The sequence below is a fragment of the Harpia harpyja genome, chromosome 6, assembly GCF_026419915.1.
Source record: "Harpia harpyja isolate bHarHar1 chromosome 6, bHarHar1 primary haplotype, whole genome shotgun sequence".
In the NCBI taxonomy this organism is placed as follows: domain Eukaryota; kingdom Metazoa; phylum Chordata; class Aves; order Accipitriformes; family Accipitridae; genus Harpia; species Harpia harpyja.
The window spans coordinates 14,753,618-14,770,531 of NC_068945.1; the positions used below are offsets into that span (position 1 = coordinate 14,753,618).

The 16,914-nt window shown below is 39.7% G+C and overlaps 1 protein-coding gene across 1 annotated transcript in view; it reads right to left on the reverse strand.

Moving 5' to 3' along the window:
* Positions 1 to 16,914, reverse strand: part of PTPRO (protein tyrosine phosphatase receptor type O) — a 161,586-nt gene that overhangs the window by 75,542 nt on the left and 69,130 nt on the right.

Genomic DNA, 16,914 nt, shown 5'->3' on the forward strand with positions numbered 1-16,914 from the left:
TGGTAAATACACATTTCATTACTTCTGGTCAGCTACCTCCAGGATTTAATTTGCTGGTGTCACAGCTTGAGCGGCTGTTTCATGCCTGTGGGGAAATTTGGCAGGGCTTGTGCATTCAGAACCAAATGATTAGCTCCAACTTCCTTCCTAGTTTATTATTACAAGCTCGTGCCACGATAAAGCACTTAGTTAAAAAAAAAAAAAAGAGGGAAGTAAATCCCACAATGTGATGCCTGTTCACAGTCATTTCCAGTGCAGGGATGAGTCATGCTAGTGGAATTTCCAGCCAATAACCAGGTCCCAATTAAAATGAAAAGGAGGGGGAGGCAAGGAGATATACAACATGTCAACTAAACAATATTCAAAGAGTAATAGGAAAATAAATGGTGTGTAGCAGAGCTCAGAGTTCTCTTTTTCAGAGGTCTATATCCTCAGTTTATTTCCTTATAACAGTATGAGTTTTACACGTGAGGAAAAGATCAAAGTCGCAAAACAGCTACTAATTTTATGTACTTTAGCTTTTGAACCTCTCACTCTGAAACATATTGGGCCAGAACCCAATTATCAGAAGTGCAAATAGTTACATGTTCTGCTGACTTTAAGAGGAGCTATGGGTGCTCATCAGCTCTGTAAAATTAAAGTACTGGTAACTGCATCATGTTATCTAACTCTAGACAAGTGGAATTAAGACCTTGAACAAATCTGACTTCTGTCAGCTCTTACAGAGTAAATCCTGAAGTATCACAGAGTTTTCTAAGTGGGCATCTGAAATCCCAAAGCAGGAATAAATTTCAAAGCTATGAGGATCTACTACTTGGCAAAAGTACCATTATGATCACCTACTGTATAATCGTGGTCAAAAATAACATCAATGCAAGTATTACAAGACAATATTGAACACTATATCCAGAACTCTTGGATGAAACACTGGCTATTTTTGTGAGTGATTCTACTACACTCAGATATATTTTGTTGCAATGGCCAATAATGCTAATTTAATTCTAAGTCACAATGACTCGTTCTCACCAAGATTCATTTTACTCAATCTTAGGTACTTAAATGGAATGACTGAGAGCCAGGATCACCTCTTTAGACAGAGTACCTGTGGATTCATCTGAGATCTGAATTACTTTTGAAAGTGCACTGAACAACCAAAGGGTCTGTGCTCCTGGCTCAGAAAAATTCTTTCCGTCCTCTGTCACTGGGTGCAGTGAGTCCAAGCCTTACAAAGACAGGACTGAGATCCAGATTTCAGGATCTTGGCCTCTGCTAAAGTCTTGCAGTGGTACCTCCACAGACAGCACACAAGAAATATCATAAAATAAATAGTATTGCAAAACATGCATAAAAGTCACATGACAGTAGTTTTGTAGCAGCTTCCTAAAGTATGTTTTTCCTCTGATGGTGACAAATGATACTGAACAACAATTACAATAAAAATGGTAAACATTCATTTTGTTCAGAAATTGGAATCTTATCTCCAATAAATCTACTATGCGCTTGTTGGAAATTTGTTTCATATGAGTCACTGTGCAGGGAACAGAGTCAAATTCTGGCCTATTTAAACTGTTTTAGTAATTTACTCTATTTTATAAAATTCTCTCTCTCTCTCTCTCTGTGTGTGCAGGCTAGAAACTTCACAGTTTGGGGATGATCCCAGCCACCTTCCAATCCTTTATAGCTAGAAAAAAAGAGGGGTCCCTGAAACTCACTTCTGTTGCAATGTGAAGTCACCACCCAGAACAGGCAACAGACTCTGGTTTCACGCAATTTAGCTGTGTTTTGAAGTATGAATTAATACTTAAATCTTTACTTTAGGTGACCCTTCAGGTTCCCACCTTGCATCCATCATTACTGCATCACCTGGCTCAGCCCAATACTTACCTTTCTTATTTTCACAGCGCTCTGCTCATACTATTCACAAAGTATTTTCTTCTAAATGTTGCAAAATCAAACCGTATACTGCTTATGCTCCACATCCAGTCTCCTTATTCTTAAAGTTTCAAAGGCTCTCAATAACAAAATATTTCGTATAACTGAAACTGATGTGGTTTCACAAAAAGATACAGGCAGTCTCAGAAAAAGCAGTTGTTACAGCCATGACCTGAGAAAGATCCTCTCTGAGCACAAGGGGTGGAAGGTGTAAGGACTGGGTGGAAATTGCCCCACACTGAGGCTTCTTTGGAATTGCTAGCTATCATTATTAGATCCTGTAGTTTTAACAAAAAGGCAAAAAAGGCAAAGTCGGCCTTACAGAATCTGGGGAAGAAAGTACATTCTAAGCTTTCCGTGTGTTCCAGTGAATTCTGGAGCAGGCACAGACTTGAGTGTTCACCGCAAGAGGAAAGGATTGTTTGAAATGGTCTTCAAGAGTATGAACAGAAATGTTACAGGCTTGTAAGAAAAACATAAAGACTTCTTGAAAATACGGATATTTATTCTTGTGGCTTTTGTTTTTATCTACACTTCTCCACAGGTTGTGCAGAGAACTTCTGTTAATGAACACTCTTTGGAAGAAATACTCCATGGGAGAAATGGAAACCCTTATCTTAAAGATTTTCCATGCAAAAATGAATACTTTAAGAAGTGAAAAGACAGCAAAAGCAGCAGTTCTCAATAATTTATGACGTTTGATTCAGGTTAACACACCATTTCTGGCATTCTGCTCCATGAACAGTGTCCTCAGCACTGTTGCTATTCTCAGTCTCAAAAAGCCAGTAATAATAATCTGCTGGTCATATTTTATAAATGAGCTTCAACATTTCTTTGCTCTGGGAGATGGTTTTAAAGGGACAGGTATTTTTTCCCCTCTCTGCACATGAATGCAGAATGTGAGAGTGTTTTTTTTAAGCAAATGTCAATATGGCATGTACAGTCCACCACGTTTTGCTACCATTCTGAAGTTAATAATCTGGAAGGAAATCTTTCTTGACACTATCAACTGCTATTATAATAGCATTAAGTAAATGCCAGAATGCTAAATATGTGAAAAAGAAATGTTTGCATTCAGCAAGGCTAATATCTTTTATGTATCACCTTGTTAGCATATCCAATATTTAATAAATTATTGCTAAATATATACTTCTACCCTATCTTTCTAGTGCAAACTGGAGAGGGCAAAACCCAAGCATAGTGATCCAGAGACCTTGATGTTGACAAAGTTTGAAACTAGGTTAGAACTTCATGGATGGCATTTCTCCCTATTATTGATCCTGGCTGCACATATACACCCCAAATATGACAGGAATTCACACTCAGGCAGATATAGTTTGGTTTCTCTCCACTCTAGATTTTTAGCTTCTCTCTAGTACTAAAACTATGTCAAAAAGGATAATTCTTCTGAAGGAAAATATGAATTTGGTTCCCTTCCCCAACTCAGACCTTTATGGAGCCTCTGCAATTAAAGTTTAGCCATCCCTTGTGGATATATTCAAACACATACACATGCCAGATGAACCATGTGCTTTAATTAAAATGCATCTTCCCTCTTGACCCTGCATGTGAATAACAGAAAACAAAAAAGGGCACAGGAAACATAATACATCGCCTCATCAATTCCCTTAACTCTACCAAACTGGTCCTTGTAGTGATCTTCTCCAGTCAATACTTGTTCTCTGTCTTTGGGAGAACAGTGAAAGCAAATTTCTACCTGAACAGATGTAAAATGATCAGAGCTGTACATAGGCCAGGGGGAAGACAAGGTCATGTTACGTGGCTTCTTTGTTAAATTCTGAAAAGGAGAAGTTAGGGGGAAAGGAAAAGAAAGATTACTTTCTAGGAACAGGAGTTAATTGAACAGTATGCTCCACACATACGTTATCCTAAGAATGTACACATTCTCTATCAATTGAGAGTAAGCGGTTCCACAGCACAGCATCTACAGGTCAAAACACATTCAACTATACTTCAGTTCCCTCTCCATCATAGAGGAAAGGAGGAACAGATCGCCCCAGGAAAATGCTGAAGGAGAAGGCAGAGTGAGAAATTAATGTGGATTTTTAAGAACTTGGATTATTAGAAAGAAATCTCTCTTTCCATGGTGTCAAACGATCTCTGAGGTGTCTTACATTTCAAAGTGCCCTATGGGAGATGAGAAGCAATACTGAAGGAGATGCGTTTTCTGAATGATGGAAGGAGAAATCATTCATGCTGTTCAGTGCTTCAGCTCCAAAACTGTGGATTCACCTGTGCAAGTGATGGAAGTCTGTAATATAAACCTCTGTAATATAAGCTTCTGATGCTGAAACAGCTTCTGAACAGCTATTGATGCTGAAAGGTGACATTAGAAAGTCACACAGAAAATTCCTGATGTTCAACAGAACACGAAAACTGCTGTTGCACCATGAGAAAACTGTGACCATGACTGCTCCATCACTCTGTGCAGCTGAGACGAACTGGCCTGGACTGGTGCGAGCTGAACTTTGTCTCACAGGCTCTGGCAGAGACTATGATGGAGGAGTAGAGACTGATCCTTATGGGTACTACAAAAGTGAAAATGCCTTCATTTTTAATTGATAGGGTATATATATACCCTTCGTATGTGCACAAGTGAACTAGTTCTTAAAGACAGAATAGAATTCTTTGCTATTTGCATTATCTACAAAGAGCACAGCTGGGAGGAAGTGAAGAGTTTTCATTTATGTGAGAAACTGGAGACCCAGGCGGTTATACAATTCATTTGAAATCATAAAGCAACTTAATGAAAAATGATGGAAGAGAACATGATTTTCTGTTCCCCCCCATGTTAATCTATAATAAGAGAACAGAATAGATGCAATGAATAAACTTATAGTTAGGGGCTATTCCAGGAGCCTAAGCCCTTGTTCCATAACTCCAAGTGATTTTAAAGAGAACTGGGCACCAAAGTGCTCTTAAGTATTTTAAAAAACCTCTGTTTTTTCAAATATGTTCTGAGACTACTAGAGAGGTTTGGAAATTTGAAATAAGGAGCCATTAATAGAAAAAAAAGAATAATTTTCTGTTTCAAATCAGTTTTTCTGACACAAAGAACAATTCAGAAGCAGATGTGAGGTTTTGTCCCTATCTAAGCTGCTGGCTTCAGTTTGGTCTGGAGTCCACCTTAAACAAGTGGTCTGCCTTATTTCTGCTCATTTTTCTATCACCCCCTGCCCCTCAACCCCCGCAGAAAAAAAAGCCCCAAACACCCACTTTCTTCAAAGGTCACAGGAGCCATTGCATGGTCAGGAAAAAAATGTCTAAATCCAGATCACCAGTCTTCCTATTCTGTGCTTTAAAATACTTACCACCTTTCTGCCCCAAGCCATAACCATAATGTGGCTATGGCTATCCCCTGAAAGATTGCTTACTCAGGTTCAAGCGCAGGTTTATTTTGTTTTGAGGTACAAGTGGAAGCTGATATTCTGCCCTTTGTTTACCCTGTTGTTTTCATATGTTCTCTAAATTGGCAAGAGCTGACCAGATAACCTGCTGAGATTTTCTCACATTATACATAGTTCCTGTGGCTGAATGTTTTTTTTCTTCCTAAAGTATTTGCCATGCAGGTTTTTGGGGGGTTGGTTGTTTCATTTGGTGGTTTGGGGTTTTTTTTTTTTTTTGCTTTTTCCCAACCTGTGCTCAAAAGAGAGGCAAGCAGCCAGTGCCATTTCTCCGATTACTAGCAAGATACGAGCTCTGTAATTCTCTGTACAGCACAGGGTCAATTGAAAATCCACACAGAACATTTCAGTTGTTGCTACAGCCTGATTTTCAATTCATTTCTAGCGTGGCTTTAGGCTCAGCTCAGCCATTTGTACTGATTTGATAAATTCCTACTCACAGAAGACTTCTCCATCACACTACTGCTGGCAACGTGCTGCTCGGTAGTCCTGAGCGCTACCAAACTCTCTAATGCCGCAAAACCTCATAGCTTGTCACTGCCACCTTCCCCTGCAGGGATAGCTCCACCAGGATTTACTTCATCGTAGTCTATCAACCATTTAGTTTTTAGCACAGTCGCCACATGTTGACTTCAAGGAAGTGAATGAGAGGAGTGAATACAAAGAGCTTAGGAAATGGAGTCAGGATCCTCAGCTGTGGGGCAAAGTCCTTTCAGATGTAACATGTGCCACCCCACCTGCCCAGAAGAGACTGTCCAGGGGAGAATGACTGCTGTTACCTATCAGAGGGATGACAGTCCAGGTTACTGAGTGTTATACGGCTGTCATGAAAGATATAATTCTGCTACAATGTCCTCTCCTAGCAGCTTAATGGCTTCAAATTGCAAAGCAGAATCTTCTGCAACTGTGTTTACCAGATCAGGAAAATAATTATGGCCTTCTACTCTAATACACAGCCACCACATTTACCCTTCATTGGGATCCACTTGTGTGCTATCACAAGAACTTGCTTAAATATTCTGCACACTTCTGTGTATATAACTGAAATACTGAATAGCCTGTTACCTTCAAAGGGAGGAGACTTTAATGACACGTTGGTCAGAACTTTTAGGCTGAGACTTCTATACTTGGTGTGGGATTCATCTGGCTTCATTTTATCAAACTAAAAATTGGGCATATGGCCAAATCTCATCATCTAGGCTCCCTCCGTACTCTGTAGGGAGAGACAAATCTGAAGAATTTAATTTATCCACTTAAGATGAAACAAACTCCCTTCTGCAGATGCTTTTCTCTTTCTGTGCACCTTCCTTTTAAACATCACGAGTCAGATGAGACCAGAAACATCAGCTATGTATGGTATGATGACAGCTGCAACTCAGATTTGTATTGCCATTTTTATGTATTATGGCTCCTAATCTTTTTTTGTCTAAATTGATATTATAAGGTTTAAATTTTGTTTAGCTATTCTCTTTTTCAGCAGTGAAAAAGTACATGATGGCCATGACTGAGCAAGGCATATAGCTTTAAGCATTCAAAAGGTCCTACTCAGCAGTTAGATATAAGAATGTTCATAAATCCTTTGCCTATGTGACAAAGGTCGGCCCTGCGTACAAGAATCAGTCAGGAGATCAAGGTCTCTCTTCCTGAGTTGCCAAAGAGTAATAAACCCCTGAAACTTCCTTCTAATTTGTTTTGTGTCTTTTACGAATTGAGGTTGCTAAAAAGTCATTCAAAGGATAATAAAAGTCTTGGTTCATTAGGTGATGCCAAGAACCCTGTTCTGCAGGTTTGGTGTTCTCTTCATAGAAATTATTACTCCTTGCTGCTGTTGTGTGGTTTTTCCACTTGGCAGTTATTCAGGGGCCAACAGGGATGCAGACAAACCTTTATAAATACATTCTTCAGACTAGTATCTTAGGCTGAGGTAGCTCAGCAGTAATAATATGGAGAGCATACAGATTAAATCTCTAGCTGGTTTAGCAGTTACAAACCCTTTGAATACAGAATTTATAGAATTAAACTTTAGCCATTAGCTTTCTTTTATATGTTTCTCTTTTAATACCTGACAGAGCTTTTCCCCAGGCATGACAATGGCTGAATACACCAAGAGATGAAAGTCAGCTGAGAAAAGGGTGTGTGAAAATCATCAATGGGAAATCTGTTCCCTAAAGTAGAATTGACTGTAAAACAAAAATATATAATTTTAGAACACCGTTTCCTCATTTTAACTCAGGATGATAATCCTTTGTCGTCTCTTCTGAAAAGGATGATTTTATAAACAGCATGACCTTAAATGAGTCAACATGACCTTTCCCAGACATACCCCACAGTAAATATTTACTGAGCTTTATTTCATAGGCATTATCTCATTGGTAATATAGAAAGCTTTCAGGTCACTAGACAATGTAATGTGTAATATTATCATTGTGACATAGAAAAATACGCACAGTTTAAAAGTGATAATTATTTTCTTTCCTAGTTAACTTCTAGATATGAGTTCACCATGTATTGGTTTATGTCATTGTTTTCTTTTTCCATTTTATGAAGTATTTTTGTTGCCAGTGAAAGAGAAGAATGGAGATGATGATGTGGTTTTTTGCCTTTTCTTTAATTTACAGCAAGTGGTGCTTCCATACATAAGCACTGGTCATTTTGCAGCCATTTGCCAGTTTCAGTATGGTCGTTTCTCAATAACTGCAATGCAAATATACAAATCTCTCTTATCAATTCCCGCACTCAAAATTCAAGCAACAAATATATTGCCTAAGCTCTTGCCCAACTCTTTGGCTGAACCAAAACATTTTTCACTATCCTCCTGTAAGCACATCTGCCTGTACTTCAGAATACCAAAATTCAGGTTCTTTTTCCACATGTGACCACGAAAAGTCACTACGATCAGTTTTGTAAATGTACATATGTGTCTTACAATGCAGATAAGTATCTACAAGATCTTTAAAATAAATCAGAGCTGGGCACTAAGTTTTTTTTTTAACTGTTAAGTGTGCACCTTTAAATCTCTCCACTTGCAGAGCATGGTCATTTATGTACGTGTACATACAGAACCTACCTATCAGAAAGATGCAAGAACATGCACACTGGCAGCACTGAGCCCCCATGGCAATGGGAGCTGTTTGGTAACCAAGCCAAATGAGTGGTTTCTTTTAGTTATTTATAGCTTTTTAAAATTTTAAATACATTCTTGACTTATTCTCTACCAGGTCCTTACAGACATCATTCAGTTTTTCCTCTACTTCCACTACAGGGTGCTCATGCAGCAATGAAACCCCTTTACTATCAACATTAGACTACAGTGTTGTTTCTCCACTCAGGTTTATTCCTGATGTAATTTTTGCCACCTAACTCAGGTGCCAGGAGAGTCAATAGACAGAAGTATGCTCCCAACCAAGCTGCTTCCCATCAGCCTTTAGAAATATAAAGCAGCAGAAAAGGGACAATATTCGGTGTTTGGTTGGGGTTTTTTTGTAGCTAACTCACAATAGGTTATATTAAGTATTGCAGCTCCAGGCATGTTCTTGTGATGATTTCTCAAGTGATACCAAGAGCGCTGAGAGGACACAGAAGAAAGTTATGGCTCAATGTTGCCATCATGTTTTCTGTCCACCTCCCAGACTTCAGAGGAGAAACTCATCACCCAACAGCACTGTGAGCTCCCTACATCTCACAGCACCAAAAGCCATTTGCAGCCAACAGCTTCTCCACAGCTTAATGAAACACCAGCAGTAACAGACTGGGTGCATACTCTGAGTTCACTTCAAGCACCAGGTAAAAATGATTGGCTTAAATTACCCCAAAGATTTGGATCATAAACACAATCAGTTACCACAGCTCAGGCTGTAAGCAAAAACGTATTTATCTATGGAAACAAAATTAGCCATGCTCTGCTTATCTCTGCTGTTGCAAATACATCTCCTAGTATGTATGTGAAAGTGAACATTCATACTTGCATTAAGTATTTTCATGTTTATGAATAAACTATAATCCATTTGACAGTATTCTCCTTTCTCATCTTATTAGCCCTGTAAGCTCTTCATTCAGTTCTCACCCTTTGCATACCAAAAAAACAGAAAAACATCCTTATAAAGTTGCACACAAGTGCAGAAGGTCTGCATAAATAAGACGAGACCCAAACACTAGAGATGATGCTCCAAAGAGCAGGAATTGGGCCAGAGTAGTATTGGCCACAGTAAAAACAGAAGATGGAGAAAACTTAGATTTTTTTTTTTTCCCGTTTGTCTCTACTTGAAAGGGTGTCCTGGTCTCAGCTGGGATAGAGTTAATTTTCTTCTTAGTAGCTGGTACAGTGTGTTTTAGATTTAGTGTGACAATAACATTGATAACACACTGATGTTTTAGTTGTTGCTAAGCAGCACTTATCCTAAGTTAAGGATTTTTCAGTTTCCCATGCTCTGCCAGTGAGCACGTGCACCAGAAGCTGAGAGGGAGCATGGCCAGGACAGCTGACCCGAACTAGCCAAAGGGATATTCCATACCATAGAACGGCATGCTCAGTATACAAACTGGGGGGAGTTGGCTGGGAGGGGTGGATTGCTGCTTGGGCATCGGTCAGCGGGTGGTGAGCAACTGCATTGTGCATCACTTGTTTTTCCTTGGGTATTACTTCTCTTTTTTTTTTCCTATATTCCTTTTCATTACTATTCTTATTATTTTTTATTATTGTTGTTATTATTATATTTTATTTTACTTTAGTTATTAAACCATTCTTACCTCAACCCATGAGTTTTACTTATTTTTTTTTTATTCTCCTCCCCATCGCACTGGGAGGCAGGAGTGAGCAAGTGGCTGCATGGTTCTTAGCTGCTGGCTGGGGTTAGACCACGACAAAGGGGGGAAAAAAGACATGCATGAGTGACGTGTAATGGAAGACCTATTTGTGTCCAATTCACTGGAGAAACAGTACAAGGACATATCATCCTTGTGAAATAATTTGTCCTGTATTCCTTGAGTCAGATGAAAGTCCCATTATGTACAAAGTAACATGTGCAGATGAATACAGATTTGGGAGATCTATTATTCTCTCAATACACTGCCTCAGTGTAACTCATCTTCACCTCTGTCATAAAAACAGGCCTCTTTCCGAGTGCTTCATACTATCATAACGTGTGACTTTTTTGACTAACCTAGAATAGATTTGAAAGTGCACAGCAGCAACAAGGCGTCATTCACGATTAGGGCTCTTGCTGTGAAACAAAACTGACACGTGTTCCTGAAACATATAGCAATTAGCAAGTGTGAAATCAAAAAATCACACCACACCAATTGTTAGCAAGGCACACAGAAGCAAAAATAAAATGAAAGAGCTACTTCTGTATAGACCTAGACAGCTCTACAATTCAGAGAGATCTTTACGAGGACATAACAATTTCATTCCCTAAGATGAGGCTCTGTGCCTCATACTGACACACCTGAGCTCCTCAAAATTCTCCTCTTCACACTGCTACGAGACACAAGGTACTATTATCCCAGACTCTCTCCCCATTGATACTTCCCTAACCTGACAAGAAGTTTGTGGAGGAACAGAAGATTTTGAGATCTAAAGAAAGATTCAAGTTTATACCTGTTTCACTTAATCAAAGATTTCTCCTTTTGCAGCTCTAAGAAAAAAACCAAACAACTAGGTCCAGTACTGCGCCTGGTGCAGCACAGCACATTGGAGCCCATTCAGCCCGTAAACCTTTGTGTTACCTGTAAGTTTTAAGGGCTACAGAGCAACTCCTTCTTCCATATCAAATTAAATAATAACAAAAGAAAAAATTGTGCTTCCTACAATGAGACCCCATTCTTGGTTGAAATCTCCTGCTACAATCACATTACAAATAATTCCAAACAACACAAAAACATGTCTCTGCCAGCAAAAAGCAGTCTGCATCTACACATGGTAAGACAGAAGTTGGAAAGTAAAGACCATGCTGTTTTATTAAGCTGTCCTAGAAAAGCCAGTAGCTATCACTCATTTGCAGGTCAGAAAAAAACAGTCATCCAATCTGGCATGAATGTAGCTTGAAATCATATGCCTACAATTCTCATCATCACCTGCTACGGCACAGTTTGATAACTACAGATGTGAGGATGGAAACAAAGCTACATTCTCCATTCAAATGTGAATCCAGTCTGTTCTCCTTGGGTCCCAGTCCGCCAGGTTAACAGCAAGATCATCCTTCCTTATTTCACCCCAGGGAAGCTGTGATCTCGACAAGTGCTCTCAGAAGTGTGCCATCCCTCGCTGTGGCTAATCCCAACATTACTCTGACTTGGCCTCATGGGTAGGCAAAGTACCGGCAGAGGTTTTTCCAGCAGGTGAAAAGCACTCTGAGATTTTTAAAGGTGTTTACGGATCCAGTATACAAATTTTTGCTTTTGAAAATCCCACTGGCACCAATTTGTACCTTCACAGATCTAAAATCTGGCCTTTATGACTTCCATACCTTGGGCCAAAGCATGATTCCTGCAGTCCTAGGCTAACTCACTGATGTTAGCGTTGATTTATGTTTAAGAGAACTCAAGTATTTTACCTGACGCTGAAAATCTTGCATGTTATTTCATTTAAACTTATGTTTTGAAAAAATTATTGAGAACATACTTGACATCCACATCTTACATGGTGGGAGTTTTTTTGTTTCGTATCAAGTATTTCATGTTAGCTATTCCAAGAAATTCCAGCGCGCTTTTGCAAAAGCAGCTCAGAGTGAGGATCTAGGGAGAAAGACCAAGAGCGCAGATAGAATAATGATTATAATTCAAACAAAACTCCTCAAAGGTCAGAAGAAGTTACAACTGCGATAACTAATTGATTCTACATACACAAAAAATGTTAAGAAGGATTTTGCCCTGGTAAGACAGATTTTTTTTTTAAGAGGGATTTAATTAAATACCTCTCAGATCTTTTTCTTTCTTTCTTTCTTTTTTTCTTTGAGATTTTAACTGTCAAGCAGCATATCCAAAAGAAAAACGATACCATCCAGGAAGTAATTATCTGCATTATGTGTGCTGTTTGACTTCTTTCCTGCTACAGTGATCTCTGGCAGAAGGAGGAAGCAAGGAAGTTGGGGGAGGAGGAAAAAAAATTCACTCAGTAATTTGAGAAGTTAAAAGACATTTCTCTGTGTCTCAATTAACAGAAGGAGGGCTTGTTCTGCTGTGGGAGCAGCACAAGGTTCATAAAAGGAAGGACTATTTTAGTGACTGTGTGTCATGCTAGAAACTGGAGAAACATAAGGGGCTTGACACAGCATTATTTGCTCTGAATAATAACCCCCTCGAGCCACTGCTAGTCAGAATTGTTATTACACATTGGGTGATCAAATTCAGGGGCTCCATCCACACAGCGCAGTCAGCTCTGGGTATGGGCAGATGTTGAAGCTCTCATTATCTTGGCTTTGCTTTTCCCTGGTTCAGCTGGCTGCCCTGGGCAGCCGCACAAGGACAGATGAACAGTGCAAATCATTCAGGCTCTTCCCTTCTCTGCCGGCTCCAGTTCAAGACTACGCCTATTCACTAGAGAAATTTGTTTATAAGTTTTCAAGGTGGATGTATTGCTCATGTTCTTAGAACCCTGTTTATAAATGTTTTATTACACCTGACTTTGGTTTATCCCAGCTTCTGTTATCCTAGATAAATGAGAGTTGAATTGAACACTTAATATTTAAAATATGTTTCCTGTGTGTTTTGATGACATCAGCTCACTTATTGAATCCCCCCACTGGTTATCCCGCACAGACCGGAAGACTTTTGCAACCATTATTTGATGCTAGTCTTTCCACATTGTTACCCGCCTTCTGTTCTGCCAGCAACAGGAGACACAAGTACCTATTTCTGCTTCTTTCCTTACTGCTCCCGGCACATGACACTGCCTTACCATAAATAAGCAAGAATGCCTCCTTTTTATAGAGGTTTGTAATAAATCTCAACAGCCTCTGTCAATTTACTTCAGGCATATATTTAGAAAATATATAACTAGGAAACAAATTTCATGTAAAATTTGCATGTGGTTTGCTCCCATGTTCCTCACCTTTAAAATAAATTTTAAAAACCAGTAGATCAGAAACACAAGTGTTTTGTATCTCTGACTGATTTATCTGCATGTTGCATTCTGCAGTCTCTCTCTCTTTCTTCTGTATCTTTTTTTTTTCTTGCTCCTGACTGTTGTGGATTGATGCTGCTCCTTTGGAGACCAAGCTGGTTACCTCATCCAGTGGTGATAGCAACCAGCCCAATAGGTTTCCTGTCCTACCAGGAGTTCTCACTGCTCCTTCAGTCTGCATTGCAGCCATTGAGCACAGCTATGGGATAATGAAAATATTTTAGTTTCCATTTCTTTGCTCCCCAGGAGGATAAGGGGTTTGCATGCCCTCTGTTCTGTGCAGAAGGACATCATCCTTAACACACAGAGACCCTGACCTGAAGTAACATGACAATCCCACAAATAATTTTGTTTTAAAAGCTTTCAGTTGTGAACTACTTTCTAATGTCAGCCATGGCGGCCCAGAAGATCCTTCTGCTAAGTCTCCACTTACTCTCTGCACAGAAACCATGCTTTTTGACAAGAGACCAAGAAAAGTCAGCCTGAAATAATCATATATTCTTCTGTGCATGATCACTGCAGTGACTAATCCCAATTTGCTCCCTTAACTCCCTGCTTCTGTCTCCCTCCTTTTCAGAAGGCAGCAAGGCCACCCAGTACTGAGAACAAATGAGAGTGGAGGAGAAAAGACAATTTTTACTCATGTTCTCTCCCCCACCACACTTCCTCCCACTCAAAATTCAGTAGCAAAGGAGTATGTTTTGGTTGACTATCTGAGCCTAAATTCCCAGCTATTATGTTAACAAATAGTAATGAAAGAATATTTTTGGTTAATTATGTGGCTCTACTGTTGATATTGCAGCTGAGTGGGAAAGACTAGAGAAAATCTGTATGGTTTATGGTACAAATGTAATGTAGGAAGTGCCCAAGCCACAGACTTCTTGGATCATCACTTAGTTTTCCCAGAAGTTTGGGAGCACTTCAGTCTTGTAACCGTCTTGCCACCCTGAGGGAGAGGATCCCAAACTGAAGTTCAGATCTAGACAATTTAAATTGAAGAGCTGATTAAAGCTGATGTCAAGATTGGAAAATGCTCTGTATTTCTGTGATATGGTATCTTTCACTAGAGAATTTCAAAGCACTTTTCTAATACACGTTAATGAGACCTCACAAGAATGCTATAAATATAGCATCATGTGTCTATGACTCATGCAGCTTATTAATTTTACATCACCTACACTGCTGTTTGAACAAGAGTGACAGAGCAGCATTCAGGCAAATTCCTCTGTGAGAACTTAGCCAAAATAGCAATACTTATGTCTTCAGGGGTCAATCTGCCTGAAGGCTGACTCTAGTTAGAGAGATTGAGGCTGAGATACGTTTCCTGCTTACTACAACCCTCCCATCGCATGATTGCCTTGCAAAGCAACAACAGTACAGTTCTCTTGCCAAAAATGCAGACCATTCTTCTAACAAGAAAACAAACTCTAAAGCAATGTATAATAGCTCCATGCTGAACATACCATACTATGCCAATGGTCTATGGCAGGGTGTAAGGAAGAAAGGGAAATTTGCTGGGGGATGGATATGGATGCAAAAGGTACAGATCCTCTGTGGGACTTGATTTGAATTATAAAGCAGAAGAAAAAGCAATACATAATCTCTTAAAATTACCTATGCCCTTAACTAAAAAACATTTTTACTTAGCTTAATTAACTATTAATGCTGAGTTCCTGAAAAGCCCTTAGTAATTTCAAAGTGTTCACTCTACTCCCGTGGAAATTATCAGTTTAAGAGGTTCTACAGACAGAGTAATAACGAAGACGTGTGAAGGATTTGTTTGCTGTTACTTTACAGGAACTGTGAGCCAGACAGGTGCTATTTAATTGAGATAAATAAGATGCTATGGTCATACATGTTAATGAGAGGTCAAGTATATTAGCATGGGGTTAGCACTAGCTAGCGTAGCTTCCTGCTAGCTTAGAGGATGGCTAGGTGAGCTAATGCCTGTGTATAAACTATCATAAGCTAAATGAATGGTTAAAGGCACCACAGAGGGTAAATAACAGAGACGAAACCATAGTAACTAGATTTCTTTAGCCCAGTCTCAGTGGAATCAAGAAAGTTGGATCAAGCCACCCATTTCATAGCGATTTCTTTCTTTCCTGCATACAGGATGATTGACGTGGTGGAATTCAGCCAAAACAAGGAAGGCATATTTTGCTGCAACATTCACAGAAGTGGGAGCACTGAGACAGGGTTGGAAGGAAAAGAGAAATCCCTCATAACTGCACTGATCTCCCAAAGCAAAGAAAGGAGGAGGAGGGGAAGATGCTTCCTATCCTCCAAATGGGAGGAAGGACAGAGAGCAGCTTTCTAGGCTTCAGCTGAACCCCAGGAGTTTCAGCTCCTAACTAGATATCAGTAACATAAGAATATAAAATTGTAAATAAATTGTTCCCCTTTTATGTTTTGGGGGCTCCATGCTGTTAATACTAATTAAAGCTTTCTAATCTATGAAATTAGTGGATAATAGAGATCAGTAAGAATGTGTATTGAGTCTGGCTGACACAGAGTTAATTTTCCCCATAGCAGCCCTCATAGCGCTGTGCTCTGCATTGGTAGCTAGAAAGGTGTTGATAACACACCGGTGTTTTGGCTACTGCTGAGCAGCGCTGGCACAGCATCAAGGCTGTCTCTCCAACATTTTTGCCCCCCTCAACGGCAGGCTGGGGCTGGGCAAGATCTCGGGAGGGGACATAGCCAGGACAGCTGACCTAAACTAACCAAACAGATATTCCGTACCATATGACATCAGCTCAGATATAAAAGCAAAGTAAAGGGAGACGGAAGGGGGGCATTTTGGTCTTCCGGAGCAACCACTACGCGTACTGAAGCCCTGTTTCCCAGGAAGTGGCTAGACATCGCCTGCTGATGGGAAGCAGAGAATAACATCATTTGTTTTTCTTTGCTTTCACTTTATTAAACTGTCCTTATCTTGACCCACAAGCCTTTTGTTATATTTTGGTCCCCCCCTGTCCAGCTGAGGAGAGGGAGTGATAGAGAGGCTTTGGTGGGCACCTGGCGCCCAGCCAGGGTCAAACCACCACAGAACGCCACTCTTCCCACACTGAAACCCATACTTGCCTCTTGTCTTTGTGAATGGCTCCTCTCTAAACCTGAATCTAAACAACTCCAAACATCTCAATATTCAAATCCGAGAGCAGATTCTGTAGCTAGAATCTACCTCTGAACTCTAAGCCATCCGTAATCACTGCGGGTTTTGTTCTGTAAGTTGCTATGATTGCTAAGAATTCAAGTCTGCAAATTCTGATTTAAATGGAAAAATGTCTATTCTGTGTCTTTGACAATTCAAAAAACACACTGAAGCTTAAACCAAGTTGAGTGATGCATTTAAGCTTTTCCTGTAGTAATTAAAGACTGAATTAAGCACTTTAACATTTAAAATGTTCCTATCTTAGTCTGGTCTGCTCTACT